Source organism: Cydia fagiglandana, chromosome Z, assembly GCF_963556715.1.
Source record: "Cydia fagiglandana chromosome Z, ilCydFagi1.1, whole genome shotgun sequence".
Taxonomy (NCBI): domain Eukaryota; kingdom Metazoa; phylum Arthropoda; class Insecta; order Lepidoptera; family Tortricidae; genus Cydia; species Cydia fagiglandana.
The window spans coordinates 37380948-37404343 of record NC_085959.1 but is presented as its reverse complement, the minus strand read 5'-3'; the positions used below and the strand labels follow the sequence as shown (position 1 = coordinate 37404343).

The 23396-nt window shown below is 38.1% G+C and overlaps 1 protein-coding gene across 1 annotated transcript in view; it reads right to left on the bottom strand.

The window, feature by feature from the left end:
• LOC134678648 (protein obstructor-E-like) overlaps positions 1 to 13302 on the bottom strand; it is a 64256-nt gene extending 50954 nt beyond the window's left edge. The window contains exon 1 of the mRNA XM_063537296.1: positions 13286 to 13302. The gene's annotated coding sequence lies outside the window, so the exon portion shown is untranslated. The remainder of the gene's footprint in view (positions 1 to 13285) is intronic.
• Positions 13303 to 23396: the final 10094 nt, after the last annotated feature.

Genomic DNA, 23396 nt, shown 5'->3' with positions numbered 1-23396 from the left:
GTAATTTGGATGATTTCGTATGTGAGAAACCATCGTTATTTGTTAACTACGTGGTATACTGCAATAGAGATGATTTAATAATATTCTGTTGCTTGGCTACTTCTATGTTAAATTAAGATGGGGTCATTCACTATACAAAGTTAGTAATAACATCATGACTTTTTTTCAAATACCTACTCGCTACGCACGTGGTTCAATTTTGTAAGCTTTCGCTTGCTCGGTTATCAATATTAGCACGAGCGGTTAAACAACAACTTTGCCCCCTTGTAAAACAAATAACTATTGCCTCCTTGTCACCACTCTAGCATTAAATGTTGCGAAATCTGTTTGGTTAGTTTCGGCACTTCTGCACGGACCATTGTCTATTCCATTTACGATGGTTACATTACAACATTGGTTGACCAACGTATGATAATTGATGAACCGGCATACATAATGCGTACTATAATACAAGTGTGCTATATACGTTGGTCATTACACTCCAGGCGATATAATATTGTGCACGCGAGATAAAAACCGATGTGTGTAATGACCAGGCCCCTATTTCACCAACGTGACAGGTGCGACAATTCGACAAGTCTCATTGTTGCTGACGTCACAGGCATCCATGGGCTACGGTTATCGCTTACCATCGGGCGGGCCCTATTCCTGTTTGTCACCATCATTGTATTATTTAAAAATACTTTATTATATCGGCAAAAAACAGGTATTTCTCTTGTGATGTTTATGATGATAATGATGACAATTGTCACAAGATTTCAAAGAACTTTCGGCAATTCTTGACAGCAAATGAGTTCTGTGTCGGAATTTGGTGACAATTGTCGTATTTCTTGTGACAATTGTCATTAGCTTCGCAAAAGAAGTACTTATTAACTGGCGATATAGTGGAGTTTTTTTTTAATTAACATATTGGTGGCAAACAACCACACCGCCCGTCTGATGGTAAGCGGTTACCGTAGCCTATGGAGGCCTGTGACGTCAGTAACAGTGATGTCGACAAATGCGACATTTGTCACGTTGGTGAAATAGGGCCCAGTAGGCTTAGATTGGCGCGACAGTATGTCGCGGCGACATAGAATACCCGTCTTTTACAATGTTAACAAAAGAGGGACGGGTCGGGTAGTCTGTCTCGCCGCGAGATACTGTCGCACCAATCATGTGCTAGCCCGGCGAGCACACGTGTTTCGTATGACGTTTTGTAACACACTTGCAAGTAAAAAATATTTTACTTTATTTGTTAAATTAGTAAAAGTACAATAATAAATGTTACATTTTTAATTTAGTTGAAATTTGACTTAATGTCTCAATGACAATGTTCACAGTTCGATAAAAGTGAAACATAGAACCCTGTAATATTCGGCCAACGAATAAATTGGCGCACTATTTCAATAATTATAACAATACCGCACAAGTGCGAAAATTATAATGAAGGCACGTGGGTTTAATAATAAATGATTATGAGCCAAAAAGCGATTCAATAAGTTCCACATTACGATCAACTGTGTTGTCTGTGTTAAAATGAGTTACTACTCTACTACTACATATGTATAACCGTAGGACTATAATAACGTCTGTTACGGTTTTAGTTCACACCGACCAACTGAGACCGTATCCGTCACAACCGCGTTAGCGCCTCTTGCACCATCTTACTAACCGGAGTTAACCGGTTGAACCTGGAGTTGCCATGATTATCAGTACAATTTGACTCTGGGTTAACGGTTTTGTGGCCCTAAGAATACCGGTTGAATTTGTTAGCATGCACGGGTCGACCTTACTCGCTCATTGCGTCACATATGACATAACGCTTGACCAACTTATGATGTGTAAGTGTGCGCCTGGAGGTGCATTCAAACTATACAAATTGATCTCAATTTGACATCACATAATAGCTTACTGTTATCACACACAAAGCTATTGCAATTGTAATATTGTGTCAATTCTTGCAATTGTCCCATCTCACTCAATTCCTGTCCCCCCTAACCCCAACTGCGGGGTAAGCTGGGATTTTCTACTATTTTATATTTATCGTCGACTCTATGAAATGAAACGGATTATCATTGAAAAGCTAAAATTCATACTACCGGAACACTTTTCAAGTATATAAATGAATGTGCCAAATATAAAAATAAACTTGGATTGAGATTTGAACTTCAGATTTGTCCCAACTCACCCCATTTTACGGTAACAAAAATAAAAATCAGCCCAACTAGTGATCAAATAGAGATCAACCTATACCATTCAAATGTCGATCTTCTTTGCGGTGGACAGATCGGTCCCGCCCATTCAAGTAACTATGAATGGAACGCCAACGCAATGCAATCACAATAGACACAATATACACCTACTTAATAATCTCGTCAAGTGCCAACTTATTTATAGAATGAGTTACCAATGAGTTTTTCATAACGTATGTACGATGTCGCGAGGAAGCCAGACTAATCTCAATAAGACCTAATTTCTTGTCTGGGTTGAAAGTTCAGATGGCGGTCGCTTTCGTGGAAACTGGCGCCGCCGCCGCCAATTCTTGGAATTAGTTTCCTCATCCTAAGCTCATTTAAGCCTAATTAATTAAATGAAGCACTTAATTAATTAAAACATGCGTGATAATGCACACGAGGCATGATCCGAGCCGTGATTAAAAGCCGGGACAAACGTGGGGAAAATGAAGACTCAGCAGAATTAAAAAACCTAAATATGAATCTACATAATTAACTAATATGGCACAGCGACCCAAAGAGCGTCTAAAATAGCCTCCGAAACGAGAGCGCGCCACTTTTCCCGATACTGCGCCTTTTTTTGCCAATTATCGGCTTGAAGCTGACGCAGATCCGCTTCCACACTGTCTCCCCAGCGGTATCTGGGCCGACCTACCGGGCGGCCACCAGCCGGTCCTCCCAAGTACGTAAAAAAATACGTAAATACGTAAGTATTAATCTACTTATTTTTAGTTTTATTACCTTCGTTAACATAACACAAGCCTTAAAGGGTTGTCTGTGGTACTGTTTATTTATTCTACAGTTCCGCCGTTTCCTGTATAAAACAGTTTATAAAGAATAATATGACATTTCGCCGCGTCCCTGTCGTCTAGACTTTTCTGAGGTATCAAAGGATTGCGGAGAACACTTTTATTCCTTTGTTGTCTGCAAACACTATTCCAACTGGTGTTGGTTTTGAAATCAACTTAATACAGGAAGCTTTAAAGGTAGTTTGGTGTTTTTGTATTGTTGAAAACCGTATTATTTTAGGTACCTAATAAAAGTATTCTTTCGATTTATAAAAGCGCTATACGTATTGTGTTAGGATTTTTAAACCAGTGGGAAGCTAATATAGGTAGAGGTAATCAGATTACAAGTTTGCGCGAATAGGTTTACTGATAAACATTCGGTACATTCGATACATACAATTTCATTACGACCACAAAAATTTATGGAGGGTTTGATTTTTTTATGTAATCGCAATTCCATTTGAGAAGTCCCTGTAGTATGAATTAATTTCCTATTTGGTCTTTTTTTAAGAGCATCCTGTATTGAGATACATATGTGAAGAAAAAATGTATTCCATCTGTCTCATATTACCAGTCAAATCAGTCAAATGCCAGAAAAAGGAATTGGTATCATTTACGCATAAATGATCGTGTTAGAAATGTAACGCATTGTTAAAGCCTAAGAATAAAAACGTGAGATATGATAGTAACAAAATAGGAACATAACTCATAACATAAGTAAAGACAATCGTAAGGAAATTGCATTGATAATGATGTAGAGTATGTCATGTGACAATCCTAATGTGCACGATATCGTGTTTTTATGTTCATAACAAGAAACATGTATGTAGAGTCAGTCCATGAAAAGTCAGCAGCGGATTTGATAGCCCACGCAGTTCACGTGTTATTTTAAACGTCAAACTTCTATGAAATTATGACGTATAAATGACACTTGCACTGCGTGGGCTATCAAACCCGCTGCAGACTTTTCTTGGTCCGACTCTAGTCATAAAATTTTCCCACAGATAAAATATTAAAAACGTTTTAGGAGTGGACATACATATAACTCCCAGATAAAACGTTTTTAATAATTTTATCAGTGCGAAAATTTCATGAGTACAGTCGCCTGCAATAATATGTTACGCTGTTAAAAATCGCAAATTTCATCGAAATCGTTAAAGCCGTTGAGATCACCCCATGCTGAGATCCCCAAAATATGTATTGAAATATAATATGCTCGTTTAAAGGTACTTATAAGATGGTTTAACGTATTCCTTCACCTACCCTTAAATTTTATATGACAAAAACAGGAATTGTGTTTGATAATATAAGACGCTGTTATACAAATATGTGAGAAGTGTCGATGTAGGTACCATCACGCTCCGCGATTATTACGCCATTTATGGTCCAAGCTAAATTGGTTTTTCCATACTTTCTCTATGGAGTGTCCAATTTAGCTAGAACCCGAAATGGCGTAACATTCCCGTGTGGTGACTGTACCTCACATATTTCTTTTAATTCAATCTAAATATTGCAGGTGTATAATAAATATAAGAACGGCCTTTTGAAATTTGCATGGTCGATCGCTAGGACGGAGACAATATCGCTATGCTCTCCATGTAGGTACCTATTGTATCTACAAAGCAAAACACGTAATTTTTTAGGGTTCCGTACCCAAAGGGTAAAACGGGACCCTATTACTAAGACTTCGCTGTCCGTCCGTCCGTCCGTCCGTCCGTCTGTCACCAGGCTGTATCTCACGAACCGTGGTAGCTAGACAGTTGAAATTTTCACAGATGATGTATTTCTGTTGCTGCTATAACAACAAATACTAAAAACAGAATAAAATAAAGATTTAAATGGGGCTCCCATACAACAAACGTGATTTTTGACCAAAGTTAAGCAACGTCGGGAGTGGTCAGTACTTGGATGGGTGACCGTTTTTTATGTTTTTTTTTTTGCATTATGGTACGGAACCCTTCGTGCGCGAGTCCGACTCGCACTTGCCCGGTTTTTTTTTTGAATTTTCTTAGTAACAAAGTACAAAGATACCGATTTCATAAATTGCAGAATGTTGGCGTAATTCTGAGAATAGGGGGACGCGACGGCCATTACAATAATAAGTCTCCAAAATACCTTAAGACGAGCTTTGGCTTAAAGATGTCTTAAACTGTTTAGACGCTAAGTTAAATCTTTTGTTCGCGAAATAAGAATATTCAGTGAGGACAGTAAGTCCATAAGCTGAAGGGGTAAAGGATGACTCACGCTAGACCGGGCCGTGCCCGGACCGGGCGTCCAAACTGTCATTTTCTATGACGTCTGATCGGTGGTCACGTGGTGCTTTCCGTAGAAAACGAAACGCCGGAATTTTTTTACAGTCAGATGTGAAGGTAATCCTCATTGGATACTGTCGGCCCGCTATCCGGCAACTCGGAAGCCCCGGCCCAGTCTAGCGTGAGTCATCCTTAAAGCGAGATCGCGATTCAAATAAGTATTTGTTTTAAAGTTACAGGACAGTTATTTACGTAAATTGTTTGTGAAGGCAACAGGTTACCCCGTCAACCGTCATAGAAAGTGACATATCGTATAACGCACGGCCCGGTTTAGTGTGTGTGTAGTATCCTTTAACCTAGCGTTACCATGGTTACCGATACAATTTGACACAGGGTTAACCCCGTATTAGTGGGATGGTGCAAGTGGCCGTTAGCAGTTATAACTGAAAACTGGTCATTATATTACAAAATCTTGTAAAAATCCCTATATTGCAGTTCGAAAACAACGTTTTTCACCAAATTATCGTAACAAGCAACTGTCAAGCTGACGATAAAACGCTATATTTGCTCCTATCCCCAAATTTTCACCGATCACAGATCTGGGTCGAACCAATTAAGTTTAAAACCAACAATAACATCTGACGGGCACCTTTCCTCGCGCCCTTTGTTCGTCAGCTTGGGCTACCAAGTCCAAAACGTCTAACATTATCGTATCTTACTCTGTACATAAGTCCTTCTCGTTTCAAAAAGGTACACAATGCTTTACACAACAAATGAAAATGAACCCAATTGAAAAAACAACAAGATTCTAATTTCCTTGGCTATAATTTTGTATGGTGGACGGCACGTGGATAATAAACGCCCGATTCTTACCGGGCATTAATTCCTATTGCGGGTAAAGTGCAAGTGAGTCGAAGGCCTAATAATCCAGGGCATTTTCCCCGTAAGCTGCCGACTAAGGCCCATTTGCACCATTCTACTGGCCTTGGGTTAAGCGGTTAAATCTGGAGTTACCATGTTACAAGTACAATTTGACACTGGGGTGACGGTTAAACCGCGTAACTCCAGAGGCCCAAATTAGTGGGATGGTGCAAGTGGGCCTAAAGGCTCCTCTACACGTTGGGCCAACGCCAACGCCAACGAGGGACGCATTTATGCGTTAGAGGGAGCAAGTGATATTGCTATCTCGTTCTACCGCATGGCTGCGTCCCTCGTTGGCGTTGGCGTTGGCCCAACGTGAAGAGGAGCCTTAAGACGTCGGTTCAAATCCAACCTCGGCCACTGGACGGTTTAGTCACTTTTTTATATACTTATATTATAATAATTCATATATGTATGCAGTAGAGTCACTACTTAAACACACAAATCATAATATCTAATAATATAATATGATCTTTACATGCCCAAAGCCGAGTCGAAAAACTTATAGGTAAGGTGTATTCCTGTAATTTCGTATGTCGGATAATTCCGAAAATCAGATGAAAATGACCCAAAATTCCATCATAATACGAGTCCGTTTTCGGAATTATCCAACGGTTTTCGACATTCGTAATTACCCGAACACACCTTATTAAAACTCGACTTAGATTTATAGGGCTCTGTTGAAGATTTGAGTGGTTTAGAATCTTGAAGCAAATTGTTCACCAAAATCACCAAAATCTTCAGGGAGCGTTCGACTCTCCTACGCTACGTCTTACGTAGGCGAACAACGCGCGAACGCGGCGCCTGACATTCGCGTGCAAATCGCGCCGCACCGCGTTCGCAACGAGATCGCTTACGTAGGACACTTCTATGGGCATCAAAGGATTGATTTCGCCGCGCCGCGCCGCGCCGCGTTCGCGCGTTGTTCGCCTACGTAAGACGTAGCGCTAGGCTGGGTAAGCAATGTCACATGCACCTGCCCTAACCTATATTTTTCACAATAGACCGTGATAGGTCGTTCTCGTAAAAAATGGGATAATCGTTAATGGTTTTCGGATATATTATCCTAAAATTTGACGGGAATTTTACAGCAAAAACCTACGTAACCTAGATACAATTATTCTACATAGATATAATCCCGAACTAATTTTATTTCTAAATCATTGACAATGACATGTCGATTTGGATAGACATGGACGTTATTTTTAAGCGTGTTATGGCTCCTCTGCACGATGGGCCAACGCCAGCCACTCCAAGGGACGCATTTATGCGAGCAAGTGATATTGCTATCTCATTCTACCGCATGGCTGCGTCCCTTGGAGTGGCCAGCGCTAGCCCATCGTGTAGAGGAGCCATTACATAAATGGGCCAATTTATTTATGTGGGTGAGTTTGTTATTTTATATCTTTGCAGAATCCCGAGCTCTTTTGATCCTAATTGTAATAAAAAAGTGTACCTAAATTTCCATACCTAGATTTTGCTATCATTCCATTCCGTTACCGCATGACCATAAGTCATATATTTTTTTTAGCATTAGAAAGAACTTGCAAGAAGGTAAGCGATCTTAACATGTCTTTTAATTGAAAAACGCTTTTTAAAAATCAAAAACTATTACTTATGAAAGCAGAAGAATATAAATGATCGTATTAGATTCATAATTGTTACATATTCCCGTAACTTATTTTTAAAATGTGTTTTTCAATTAAAAGACACCTCAAGATTGTTTACCTTATATCTAATGTTAAAAAAAACGAACTATAAGTCAATGAAAAACGATAACGGAATTTAATTTAAATTGTAATCTAGGGATACTTTTATTTTCCTGTTAAGATCAAAAAAGCTCGTGATTCCGAGTGCCTATTAATAATTTATTTCGTGATTCTGAGTACCTATCTAGTAATAAGATAATTTATCTTATTACTTTAGAGCAAAAGAGCTGGCAGCTTCCTCGCTCAACGCATAAGCGTTGCTATCCAGCGAGGAAATGCTGCCAGCATTCTTGGCACTATGCCCCAGGGGCCCTCTCTAGATATAGATTTTTAGGTAGTATTTTTTTAGGTTTAGTTTTAGTTTTGTAGGTAGTTTTAATTTTAGGTTACTTTTTATTGGAAGTTTGGTGAAGTCAATGTATCTACAATCAATCAATGTACCTACTTACATTAATAAATACTAAAATTTACTCATTACTAAATAAAAATGGTAAAACTAGTTAAATAGGTATAGTGTAGGTACAACTTAAAAATAATGGCCCATATTGTCGTTGTTGTTATGTGACCGTGCAATGAAAACCCGAGGGGGTTTATATTTTAGGTAATTGCCTCCCTTTGATGTCTATTTGGATCCGTTTCCGATGTCCGTGTCTAATCACGGAACTTAATCAGAACATTAATAGAGGAGGAGGAGGGGGGGGGCACGTGACACGGTTGTATAACCATCACGTATTTGATGCAAAGGGTATAAGGACCCCTATTCGACAAGCGACGTTTGACGTATCGTGTTGATCTCCCGTTGATGTGGGAAAAATCATAAGTTATCGAATACGTACAATGTCAAAATTTGACATTAACAATCCACAGTTAGGGTGACAAGCAAACCAAACCGAACCACCCTTAGTTTAGAGTTGAGTTTTGGTTGTACCAAATGTTATTATCCACCGTTGATGGAATCAACACTCAGTACATGCAATAAAATCAACTGTTGATTTGACGTGGATGCGAAATCTGACAATTGTACATGTCGAATTTGGTCCAAGGGTGACGTCACTGACGTGGGTAGAGCGACGAACAACAAACGTAAGATAATGCATCAGGGAAATCGTTGATGAAAATGATGAAGGTAAAATACTTGAAATACATTCTAGTGTCAACAAGGAGTCAGTTACGTACTCATTTGTTGAAAGTATGTATTTATTTAATCGTCAGAAAAACGCTCTCATACAATCGAATTAACATTTTCTGAACAATTCTCCCTAATCCATGCTACGAGTATTATACTAGATAGTTTTTTACACCTTATCTTTTCGTAATGTAAGAGCTAATTTGCAACAAATAAGTCCGAAAAAAGGTTCGGCCTATTCGGCCACGTTATTTAATATTCGGTGTTGCCTACCATTTGGACGAATACCGAATATCTGTTGCACCTACCTAAAAAAATACACAAAAAAATAACCAAACACTAGGTATATTTCATATTTAATGTGTTTTTGGAAAGTAGTTAAATACACAGGCAAGTTTTTGAGAATTTGTTGATTACTAAATATTTTATTTTTATGATGGATCTGATTTGATTGACTCTAACTACATACATTAATTCTGTTCAACATAAAAATATAACTTAGCAAACGTTGTGCTTTGTTCGCGAACAGTTTTCATAATAATTGTGACTCGAAATGTTCGCATGTTATTCCGAATATTCGGTATTCGGCCAAATTCACTATTCGGGGCATCTCTAGTTGATGGTTCCAAAAAGCTCCACTCGTAATTGTTCATCGTGCACAGAACACTCTTGATTAACACCGCGACGCGACGTCACCGTTCACACGCAGTTATGTCACGGTTCACATAATGCCGAGTGAAAGTGGTGTGGTGGGTCCGCTAATCGGGTAAAATCGGCTGAGTAGCGGGTTTGCAAGATCTCTATTGTCTGGTGAACAATGATAAACTTGGCAAAAAAGAACTGATTTGACATCGTCTTTAACAAAAAATTACTTCACACAATCTTAAAGAAAAAAACCGGTCAAGTGCGAGTAGGACTCGCGTTTCTAGGGTTCCGTACATAAGTCCGACTTACGCTTGACTGCACATTTCTAATAGGTTTTCCTGTCATCTATAGGTAAAGAACTATTTTGAGTATTTTTTTCAAAATTTTAGGTGCAGTAGTTTCGGAGATAAAGGGGGGGATGGTCATTTTTTGGCTATTTTCTTAAATAACTTCGAACCTGGTCTATGTATTTTAAAATGTTAAAAAAATATGTCCATCTCTGGGTCACTAATTTACACATGTGTACTAAATTTTAACTTTATTGGTCCAGTAGTTTCCGAGAAAATAGGCTGTATCAGACGGACAGACAGACAGACGCACAAGTGATCCTATAAGGGTTCCATTTTTTCCTTTTGAGGTACGGAACCCTAAAAAGACTTAAACAGTTTAAATAGATCATAATTGAATATTAATTAACTTCAGTAAAACATTATAGTTACCTCTGCTTAATGCATTCTGTTATATTGCCATTATACCTTGCACTCGAAAAATATGCTTCCCTTTGCAGTACTTAGTCGCCACTTTGCCGCCATATTTTTAACTTAAAATATGAATATGTTATGACACGGACCACCTCTAAATTAGCAAGATGAGCAACGGCTGTAAGCTACACACCACCGAAATCAGAAGGAACTGTCAAGGAAATACTAAGCTAAACGCCAAACCAAAATACGGATGACAGATACATTCTTCAAATTTCAAGTAGTAACCAGTATTCCAATAGTAACCAGCTGGCATTCCAATCTGATTGGAATACTTTAAAATTATCAAACCGGAAACACGTAACGAGACCGTTTTTTGCATATATTGCACATGCGCATGCACCGGCATTGCTGCAATGACTTGAATGAGCACGAGCCATGCCTGCGACCACACTGACACAAGTCTATTTAGTCTCACACGCGGTCTTGGTACCAATTGCTACAGTCGGTGTAAGTTAAGAAGGAAATTTTGACAGTTATGAATTAACCTCATGACAGTATTTTTTTGTATAATTTTAAAAATAAAACATACAACCGAGTTGATAACCTCCTCTTTCAGGATTTGGAAGTCGGTTAAAAAAGTCGGGGTGACTCAATTGCATAGGTATATGGTTTTATCACCTTATAAAACAAAGTCCCCCGCCGCATCTGTCTATTTGTGTATATGTTCGCGATAAACTCAAAAACTACTGAACGGACGCGATTTACACCTATCAATAGAATGATTCTTGAGGAATGTTTAGGTGTTAATTTGGTAAGGTGTTGTGTAATCCGTCCGAAGCCGGGGCGGGCCGCTAATATATAAAATATATAGTAATCGCTGAAATCAAATCATATATTTATGCCATAATCATATAATATCTGGGCGACCGAGCTCTGTTCGGAAAACATATAAAAACTCAAAAATGCGCGTTTTCCCAGGGATAAGAGCTAACTAGATCGATTTATCGCTTCCAGAAACCCCCATATAGCAAATTTCATCGAAATCGTTAGAGCGCGTTCCGCGATTCCCAAACCATATATAAACAAATATACAAGAATTGCTCGTTTAAAGGTATTATTATATATATATATATATATATATATATATTATCGCTAGATCCCGGTGTGGCCGTATGAAAAACGTCCATATCATAAACAACGGCGTTTCCCGTTAGTGTGGTCTCGGCATAAGGGTGCGACAAGCGCCACTTGCATCATCCCACTAACCCGGGGTTAGCCGGTTGAACCGTTAACCCAGTGTCAAATTGTACTAGTAACCATGGTAACTCCGGGTTTAGTGAATGGTGCAAGTTTAGTGGCCCTAATGGATACTTGAACAGGGTGAGTATGGAAACATGACCAAATGTCGATAAAAAGGGGTAAAACAAGATTATGCCAGACTGCCCGATTCGAACGATAAGATACGTTAATTAATAGATCTAGAAACGATATGGATTAGATGTCTCAGTGTGAAGTGACGTTTTATTTGAAGAAACATCACATATGACACTGACATATCGTTTCTAGATCTATTAATTGTACCTTAAAGTTCGAATTGGGCCGACAGTTTCTGGGTCTGTTAACAGAACTCGAGCAGCTGATCTCTGACTTAATAATTGCAAATGTATGCCAGCCGGTTTGACAAGTTGACCATTAATTAAAAAGAAGATTAAGTAATAAAAAACACGTTCATTCGTAACTATAATGCTCGCCCTCTACTAATGCAAACTAAGTTTTTTTCGCATATTTTGGAAAATGTACTTTCGCGTCTTTTTTGTTTTTTACAAAGTACATAACAAGATTTAAGACGATTATTTTGGAGGAAAATGTTATATATGTATGTATTTTTATTTGCGTATTGTATATATTTTAAAACTATTTTTTTTTACAATTTAACATTTTGTGTTGCCATGAATTATGAACTTTCTAATAAAAAACTGGTCTTAAATGTTCCTGGCCAATGGTATTCATTATTAAACTATTTAGATATACCTATTAGGGACAGTCACAAAACTTGAATTCACCCGTGATGTGGTTAAAAGTATCTAAGTACCTAAGGTGTAACTGTAGCTACAGTATGAATTAAAAAATGCCTTACGGTCAATGTCGCGGAAATCACCCTGTAGGGTACTAAGTGCCCGGTGAAAATATTTCTTAAGATACTTAATACGTTAATTAATCTTCGGAATAATTTAGCAGTCATTAACTTTCTTATTATCTCCATGAATAATTTTGTTTATATCTTGTATATAATTTTTCCGGCACCATGCCTATTTACTGGAAATTTCTCTGAACGGTATAACTTGAATCAAATAATCGTGATAATAGTTAGGTACATTCTTAGTTGCAAATTAAATGAGTCGGTTTTAATATTGGACAAAAATTTGCTACGAACTTAAGGAAAATGTATTCCTGAGTAAATAGCGATTTATTTTGACATGTTCATTATTGTAGTTTGGGTACCTATAGTGAAATTCGCTTTGCAACTAAATTATAATAAAAGAATACATATATTTAACGACTTTCTATTACCTACGAGAAAAGATAACACATAAAGAATTTAACATTTTAATATTTATAATCTTAGATGCCGTCCTCCTAACAAGAAAGTCTTTGGGTAATTAAATCAAATGGCCCGTAATTACAGCAGCTAATATCTGCTTCACAAAAGGTAAAGTTAAATAAGGAATCTCAAGTTGAGATAAGTTATTCCTTGTAGCAGGCCGTCACTCAGAGTGGAGAGGACTTCAAAGTAAAAGTTTACGTTGCTATTATAATTACGAATACAACAAATTAAAAGCTTTCATTACATATCTAACATGCTTGAAATAACAGGCAAATTACAATAACACTCGCTGGAAGCCGTTAAAAAAAAATAAACTTACGTTGTTGGTCGTTCACGAAAATACTGTTCGAGTTTAAACGCGGCTGAAAGGAATCGTCAGGGTCTGTTCACTGAGTGATACTGACGCCAGCGCAGGTGAAGTGAACGCCAGTCACCACTCTTGTTTCGCTAGTAATAACCGACCAAACCACGCACCTGGCCGCCCCCAAGATAATACACTAATTAGACACCTCCTCAATTCAGCAGGTGTGTATCTTTGTCGTGTGCATTGAACTTTGCGTTCATTTGAATGAATTGTCATGCTCATCGGCGGTACGCGTCTCACATTTTTAATTTAACGGCTTTTTTCCGTTTCGTTCTCGAAGTGCAATAAGCGGGAAAGCGGGTGCTCTATATTCAACTTTCATACGTTACCTTAACGGTTTATTTTTAATAGTTTGTTTGGTAATATACTTTTTTGTGGCTTGAAGTGTTGTCTATTCAGTTGGCTAGAACAATGAAATCTATTCTAAACATATAGGTATATAAGTAAATTAGAAGATGGAGACACTTCGTAAAACTTTATCCAGTTGTGCTTGTCCATTCGAAATTTTAAAAAACCGACCATTTGGTGAATGTCGTATTTTACCTTACTGCGTATCCAATTAACCAATATAAAGTTACACCGTAATATACGAGACGTACCAACCTACACATATTACTGATTTTAATGACTACTAGTAACAACTTCATGTAGGTACCTAAAGGTATCTAAGAGCGTTTTCACTTTGCCCGGTTTGATAAAGGATGTTGGAAAATTATTCTTTAAAACAGACGGACGGACGGACGGACGGACGGTCAGCAAAGTCTTAGTAATAGGGTCCCGTTTTACCCTTTGGGTACCGAACCCTAAAAATACATTTGATTATTGTTTGGTGCAAAAATTAAAGGACTTGATGCCATCCGACATCGAATATCGGACCGGATAGTGTGAAAACGCTCTATGGTGTGAATACTGGGTTATAACTGCGAAAATCGAAGTACGCAAATTGCGGGGATTTTTCTCTGTCACTCTAATTACGCCTTCATTGGAGTAAAAGAGAAAGATCCCCGCAATTTACGAATTTCAGTTTTCGCGGTAGCCGCTCTGTCTCCATATAGACGTAGGTAGGTAATGTAATAATTAATTAATAAATTAGCTTTCTTTTCATATTTTACATGAACAAGTGAACGACGTAAGTGCAAAAGTTTATCTAGGCCATATTTAAATTAAACTTGCTAACGGTATCAGAGAACAAAATCGGTGGCTAGACAGGCCAACCGAGGGACATTTTCATGTGTGGTGTGTATACTGGCGACGTACCCGTGCAAACAACACTACTTGTACAATCTCTTTTCCCGGTTAACCTTTGTTTATACGAGTATTACCGTGTTAACCTAACGGATTTCTGACCGAGAACTTTCCATTTATACCGCTTCTGTTTGCAATTGCACTGTTTCGTTTGTATTTCATTTGCCGTACAAATACTGGCCCGAAACAATGCAAAGAGATTCCAAGTTTGAATTGAATTGAATTGAAGCTTTTGTTTGTCTGTCTGTGCTGATACCTCCATAACGATCCTTTCTGACTAAGCTGGGAGATCAAATAACACTATGAAGTATTTTGCTCTCATCACTGTAGATGCTCTACTGTAAAGTCTACACTGTAAAGGCCACCCCACGTCACTTCGTCACTTTCGAGCGTCAGTGTCTAAGGTGTCATCCATTAATTACGTCACACGTTTAGGGGGTGGGAGGGGGTCAAGAAAATGTGACATGTTGTGACATGGGGGAGGGGGAGTCACAAACATTGTGACGTCATTTTAACTGCATCACTATTCATCAGTAACCGAAAATTAATTTATATTTTTTATTCGCTGTAGGTACATTTAAATAATGAGGTTTTGGAAGTAGGTAGTTTTCGTTCCTAATTGGTTTTGTGTTATAAAATTAATAATATTTCTTTTACCAAAAATATTTTTTTATTAAAAAAATAATGCCGAGTTAGTATTGCCGATTTCGTTGAAAACAAAATTGCCTAAAATGTGACATCACAACAGGTGGGAAGGGATTTGCAAAATGTGACCAAGTGTAACAAGGAAGGGGGAGGGGTCAAAAAACCTAGAAATTCGTGTGACGTAATTAATGGATGATCCCTAATCAGCGCTTTGGAAAACAGCGTCGGCATCAGCAGCAATAAAGAGTTGCCTAGATGCCGAAGCTCGGGAGACGCTAGTGTGTGGTAGCCCTAAACCATAGACTAGGAATCCTCTAGACCGAGTTTAGAGCAATTATTTCATGCAACCGATGATGCCAAAATTGCGGGGTGCGCGGGACGAGGTGAGCGAAGTCCCGAGCCGTGATTGGTCCGTTCAAAGACACGGACGTCACACAAAGACACTTTCGACTCGAACATGGAGTAAAGTTACCGTATGCGTGACAGAGGGAGTAGCGCGACTATGCTAAGTCTGGAGGATGTTTTGTCTGTGCCCTAAACGTTACCGATTTTTTGTATGCTATTAAAATACATTGCAGCATTTCATCTCATCCCAAAACCGCCCCCAACTAACGCATTCAGTTCAACAATGTTCTTATTTCTCTTCAGCCTGAAGGGGGATTAGATCTAAATCTGTATATGAGCCACCTAATAAAAAACCTTTTCGGCGACGGAGCCCTAATAAAACTGCGTATGTACAGCTTGGCAAAAAAGAGTAGAAATTAAAAAGTGGCAACACTGTAGTGTCGTCCCGTTTTCTTATATAAATTGGTTTGAAAGGGACGACACAACAGTGTTGCCAATTTTTAATTTCCACTCTTTTTTGCCCAGCTGTACTTGTACGCCACTTATCCAGTTTAAGCCCATCTCATCGCATCTGCCGCCAAGGCCAGAGACTGGTTTATTTTCAACAAGTTCATCGTTCTCGAACGAAAGTAAAAGTTATTCTCATCTCAACCGAATTCAGACCTTATCCCAGTGTGATTAGGGTAAGGATTGCTTCGATGCTGATGGAAATTTATGAAGTTTTTGGGACAAGTTAAAGGACTCGTGAATATATAATGGTGGAATTTACCTGCTTAATGCTGGTTACTAAGTGCCACGTGCACAGGAATTTTAATTAGCGCGTGGGATGAACCTCGTTCTTAGCTTTAGTCTACTGCTCGAAGATTATTTGAGCGTTTCTGGATGCTTAGTTTTCATATAACTTACTTATGCCAAACCTTTTCAATTAAGCTTAATCGTAAGTTAATGTGATTTCTGGAGAACTGTACTAATTAATTAAGTAGCCCGACTAATAAATACATTTTTTCTTGTTCACTATCATTTTGTGTTTTCTGTTTTGTCTCTTTCGGTAAACCTATAAAGCTATAAATGAAAAAAATTGGTATGCAATGCATTTGTATGCGTAAGCGCTATTTATATTTTACATAAATTAAACTAGAAATCATGTTTTTGTAATCTGAATTCAGTTAAAAGAGAAATCAAACAGATTTCTCCTGATATTATCTAATAATTAACCGAACTAACTGGGAAACGATAATTACTCCAATAATCATGTTTGATTAAGTATAAAGCTATTTCCTAACAGAAACTATTTTCCACACCCACATCCACAGCGGGTACCAAAATTGAGCTATTTATGGATTTATTTAATTAACAACATTTTTTAATCATTCCTATCCGGCAATCTTTACGACGATGCGATAACTCGCACGAGAGTTTCATTATATTGCGGGTTTTGATCGGTCGGTTGAATTGGACGCAACAGTCCACATAGCGGTTCTCAAACTTTTTTGGTGACGGAACCCTTTCGGCAAGCGAAATATTTGACGGAACCCCAAATTAAAAAATTTCGTTCATCACTGTGGACCAAATATACCTATAGAAGAGCTGGCTTTTTTCTTAATATTACAAGTATATTTTCGCGGAACCCCAACAGAGGCTATGCGGAACCCTAGGGTTCCGCGGAACACACTTTGAGAATGGCTGGTCCACAATATAAGTGAATTCGCCTGCGAGTTCACGCGCCGTCTAAATCAGCCCTAATTGATGCGATAAATAAATCTCACTCTTTATAGGGTTCCGTACCTAAAGGGTAAAATGCTGCACAGGACCCCATTACTAAGACTCCACTGCCTGTCTGTCACCAGGCTGTATTTCATGAACTGTGATGATAAGATGATGTATTTCTGATGCCGCTAATATAACAACAAATAGTAATAATGGGGCCAATATTTTATTTGTAGGTTTTCTAGTTTTTAGGTACTTTTAGTTAATTAGTTAATTTGTTTTTTTTTGTCTGTATTATATTGCTTATATTTATATTTAAGTTTAGTTTTTAATTAGTTTTATGTTTAGATTAGGTACCTATGTAGTGTATTTTTAACTGTATTATTGTTCACAGAATACATCTTAATACCAAGTTTCAACAGTATAGTTCTTATAGTTACGGAAAAGTGGCTGTGACATACGGACGGACAGACAGACAAACATGACGAATCCATAAGGGTTCCGTTTTTGCCATTTGGCTACGGAACCCTAAAAAGTACCTACGGAACTGTCGGTGGACGAGTCCGGCGAGTCGCACTTGTCCGGTTTTTAGTTACAAAATTCACTCTTTTTTTTTCTTTTTACTCACAATTACCTACTTAAGTACAAAACTTATGTTCTTCCTACCTACTTGGCTAATGACGTAACGTAACTTTAAGTGGGTAGGTATAAATGCGACCTGTAGAGGAGAACATTCGGACATACTAGGGAGTGCTCCCGGTACTGGTTTTCTATACAAATATAGAACCGGAACCGGGAATTTTCGGTTCTCGCCATACAACCTCAGTGCCGGGAGCCTAGGACATACGAAAGCATTTTTGGAGACCTTCGCTAATGCTCGATCTATTTATTATTTATTTGCATTCAATTAAAAAAATAAAACAAAATTTGTTTGTAATGTTGGCTTTCGACCAAATGTTAAGGTCACATCACATACAGAAATGTTCACATTACTCTTAACTTAGTTGCTCTATTTGTAAACCTTGAAAACTAATATAAAAAATGTAGCTCATGGTAGTCATGGTCTATAATTTGAAGATAATTTTACGAACGACCTTTATTTTACTGACAAACGGTTAGAAAACGTAAGTAACGTAATATTTGAAAAATATCTCTTATAATAAAGTTCAAGTATTCATTAGAAGAGGCTGTTAAACTTAAAAGTGCAATTTAGAAATGTATATATAAGTATTACTTTAAAGAGAAGTGCAATTTAGAAAATGTATAAGTATCGAACCTAAGTATAAGTCAGTAGTAATAATAACCAATACTATGAAATTGTTAACCACCAATTTTTGCTACACCCTTTCCAGGGTCCATGTATTATAACATCTGTACTATGGTATGCAAATAAAGATCTCTTATCTTAGCTTATCTCTTATCTCTTAAATGTACATGTTATTTTTGTCTTTTATCTAATGGAACACAGTGAGTACCTACCCAGATTACATAAGATAACTAGAGTTAGACCAAGATAAGCCTGCAACGATTTTGATAGCACACGCATTTCTTTTCTAGCGAAGGCGCCATACCTTTGGCCAACTCTCTTTTTGACAGGCAACAAATTTAACATCATATCAGTGAAAAAATAAGGATCAAAGTCAAATGGCGTTCTAAAAGTTTTAATCATTTGTGTCGAAAGATGGCAGTAAAAGTACTGACTACATACTTTACTTTGACAATATTCATCTAAGTATTTCAATCTCTCTTTGTCTATACTGAACTATCATCCTATACATGAGAAAAACAGCGCCTTCTTAATTTACTGTGATCAGGCTTTAACTAGATCTTTTAATCTCTACATATGTAAAGTTAAATAAAGATCCTAGAGATAGTTATGACTATGTATTAAGAGTATCTGTAAGTGTTTTGACAAGTGTTAAGCTGTAAACTTATACTTGTATTTATTTAAAGAATAAAGATAACTTAGCTGTTGGCTTTCCCTTTCCATACATTCCAGATTCAAATAAAGCACGACGCCCTTTGAAATAGCAACAGTATATTTTATACTACACACGTTAGACTGGGCCGGGTCCGGGCCGGAGCTTCCGGCGGTTTTCTATGACATGACAGGCGTTCACGTGATGCTTTCCATCCATAGAAAACAATGCGCCGGAAGCTCCGGCCCGGACACGGCCCGGTCTAACGTGACGTGAGGGTCCTTTATTCTTAAAATAAAAGGGGGAAATAAGTACAGCACTCTTTGATAATAATGCAGGTACTTTGTCTAAGAAAATATTCATTTCTTCTCATAAAAATGATATGTAGCATTTCATTTATTTCTGGATTTGTTTGGTTCTTAGCAATATTCTTTTTACTAGCTTTTATTTTAGCTTCGGTATATAAAAAGTATGCACCTAATGTACTTACCTAAATTCTCGTATATGTGGGTTAAGTCTTCGTAGCTTAGTAATTAGGATTTGGGACCTCTGCCTGGCGTTATGGCTCCTCTACACGGTGGGCCAGCGCCAGCCACTCCAAGGGACGCATTTATGCGTTAGAGGGAGCAAGTGATATTGCTATCTCATTCTACCGAATGGCTGCGTCCCTTGGAGTGGCCGGCGCTGGGCCATCGTGTAGAGGAGCCATTAAATTGGGCTCCAATCTCGTACATGTACATGGGTGACGGGCGTTTCATTTGAATTTTTTAGGAGAAGCTCGGAAAACAAGTAAAAGCTCAGCGTTTTCCCAGGTATAAGACTAGATAAATTTGTCGCCCCTGAAGCAAATTTCGTCGAAATCGTTAGAGCTGTTTTCGAGATTTCCGAAATCTATATAGATATAAATAAACATAAATAAATAATCAAGAATTGCTCCTTTAAAGGTATTAAGATGAATTAGGTGTGTACATAAAATGAAACTTAGAAAAAACTTATTTTCAACACACATTATTTTCAAAATCAAATAAGTGGAAAAGTCTCTAAAAAACGGACTTTATAAATGTTGGAGTCAAGCCCAAAATTTAAGTTTAATTTTAGTCTTTATGTTTAGTTTTCAATCTTTTTGATGTTACTTATTATACTGTATTATTTTTGCTGAATAAATATTAATACTAGCCCAAATCGTAATACCTATTAGGGTTCCGTACCCAAAGGGTAAAACGGGACCCTATTACTAATACTTCGCTGTCCGTCCGTCCTTCCGTCTGTCACCAGGCTGTATCTCACGAACCGTGATAGCTAGACAGTTGAAATTTTCACAGATGATGTATTTCTGTTGCCGCTATAACAACAAATACTAAAAACAGAATAAAATAAAGATGCCCCACTTAAGGCTCCCATACAACAAACGTGATTTTTGACCAAAGTTAAGCAACGTCGGACGTGGTCAGTACTTGGATGGGTGACCGTATTTTTTTGCATTTTGTTTCCGTTTTTTTTTGCATTATGGTACGGAACCCTTCGTGCGCGAGTCCGACTCGCACTTGCCCGGTTTTTATTATAATTATACATTACCATATTAAATACTTAGTAGTGATGATAGCCAGTACACGCACGCAAACTTGTATGAAGAAATTGATACATTAGCCAGCCACCGGTACTTACTGACCTCAGTGTCGCAACCGTGGAACCCGCTTTTGCTAAAAAACCGGGCAAGTGCGAGTCGGACTCGAGCACGAAGGGTTCCGTACCATAATGCAAAAAAAAAAAAAACAAAAAAAAGTAAAACAAAAACGGTCACCCATCCAAGTACTGACCACGCCCGACGTTGCTTAACTTTGGTCAAAAATCACGTTTGTTGTATGGGAGCCCCACTTAAATCTTTATTTTATTCTGTTTTTAGTATTTGTTGTTATAGCGGCAACAGAAATACATCATCTGTGAAAATTTCAACTGTCTAGCTATCACGGTTCGTGAGATACAGCCTGGTGACAGACAGACGGACAGACGGACGGACGGACGGACGGACGGACAGCGAAGTCTTAGTAATAGGGTCCCGTTTTACCCTTTGGGTACGGAACCCTAAAAAGCCATTTCTCGTACTGATGCCACAGAGTAGATAACGCAGAGTGTCCACTTTCACTCGTGGTGGCGGGCTTGGCAGTAAAATAATATGATTCCTGAATATAAAGCTAGCTATTCATATATAAATTATCTGAGTTAACAGCGATAACGTAATTCTTTTTTCAACACACTTGCTCGTAACGTTGGAAGTTATTGATCCCCTTTTAGGCTCATAATCCTACATATTAAACACGCGTGCTTTTACATTATATTATAGCACTTTTTAGGTAATGAATGATAATAAATAACACGCACTGCGTGGACTATCAATATTGCTGCAGACTTTTCATGGTCTAATTCTAGGTAGTTCTTAACTCAAGTACAGTTGTTGCGGTAACTGATAAATATTATGTTTGGAATTTTGGTAACAAAGATCGCCAAACGCATCCGCTGTTTAAATTACACTTCTATAATCAAAAGCAGTGTGAACGTCTAAAAAAAAATTGTTTCTATAACTTTTTTTTCAACTGATTGCCTCGTAAAGTAAAAACTGATGTTGGTAAACTTTAATTAATGTAAGCATCACTCATAAAAAGTGATCAGTTTGCACGAAACGACGATCAAATGGATCTACTAGACATGTCACAACAGCTGACGATACGCATCGTTGGGAATGATTTTGTAGGTAGAAGTGAATTATTCAAGTAAGGGGTCATCCATTAATTACATCACACGTTTAGGGGGAGGGAGGGGGTCAAGAAAATGTGACATATTGTGACATGGGGAAGGGGGGAGACACAAACTTTGTGACGTCACTTTAACTTCATCAGTCACCGAAAATTTATTTAAATTATCTTATTCGCTATACATTTAAATAACAAGTTTTTTAAACTATAATCATTTTTATTCGTTTAATTTTTTGTCCTTAGCAGTTTTGGGTTATAAAATTACTAATATTTATATCATTAAAAATATTTTGATAAAATATTAATAATACTTAGGCGATTTCGTAGAAAACATGTGACGTCACACTAGGGGGGAGGGGTTTGCCAAATGTGACCAAGTGTGACAAGGAGGGGGGGAGGGGTCAAAAAACCGAGAAATTCGTGTGACGTAATTAATGGATGACCCCTAATATACCGCCGGCCTAATGCCGGCTACATACGTAACGATAAATCGTTGCGATAAACCTGTGCAGTCCGAACTGCACAGTTTTTTCTGCCGTGTGTATGACAAATCGTTGTCGATTATCGTAACGATTTGTCATACACACGTCAGAAAAAACTGCGCAGTTCGGACTGCACAGTTTTATCGCTACGATTTATCGTTACGTGTGTAGCCGGGGTAAGCCGCAAACCTCGTAACTCCTCCGGAGGTGTTACGAGGTTTGCGACTAGAAGTATTTTTGTCCAAGGTAGCTAGTACTAATTTCCTTGAAATGGAGTTACGAGGTTTGCGATTTAGGCCGACGATACATCTTATTTTCATTTAAGGCACCGTGAGTTCGTGAGATTCCAAACAAAATCTATACGAAATTGAAAACTATAGGTATCAAGAAAAATATTGGTATAGACCAGCGGTCGGCAACCTTTTAGCAGCCACATAGTAGTTAACGGAGGTGACGCGAGCCGTACTTTGTTAATATTTATGACTTTATGAGACATTGTCGTTTGTCACTATTACATACAAAATAGCCAAGGCGGCACTCGGACCGCAAGTGACAGGTTCACGAGCCGCATGCGGCCCGCGGGCCGAAGGTTGTCGACCGCTGGTATAGACATTCAGAAGTTTTACTACACGAAACAGCGCCGTCTAGCTTTTATTGCGGGTCCAAGTCCGACGGCCCGATTCTAACTTTAAGATACGTCAATTAATAGATCTAGAAACGATATGGATTAAATATGTCAGTGTCAAATGTGACGTTTCTTCAAACACATACGTCACTTTTGACACTGACACATCTAATCCATATCGTTTCTAGATCTATTAATTGACGTATCTTAAAGTTCGAATCCGGCAACGAGTCAGAGTCCGGGTCCGGACCGGGATGTTGTTGGTTGTTGGAAAATGTTTTACAGTACACATGGTGCTACTTTACCGCCCTAGTGCGGTAACTAGTACTATACGTGCGTATGTCGAAA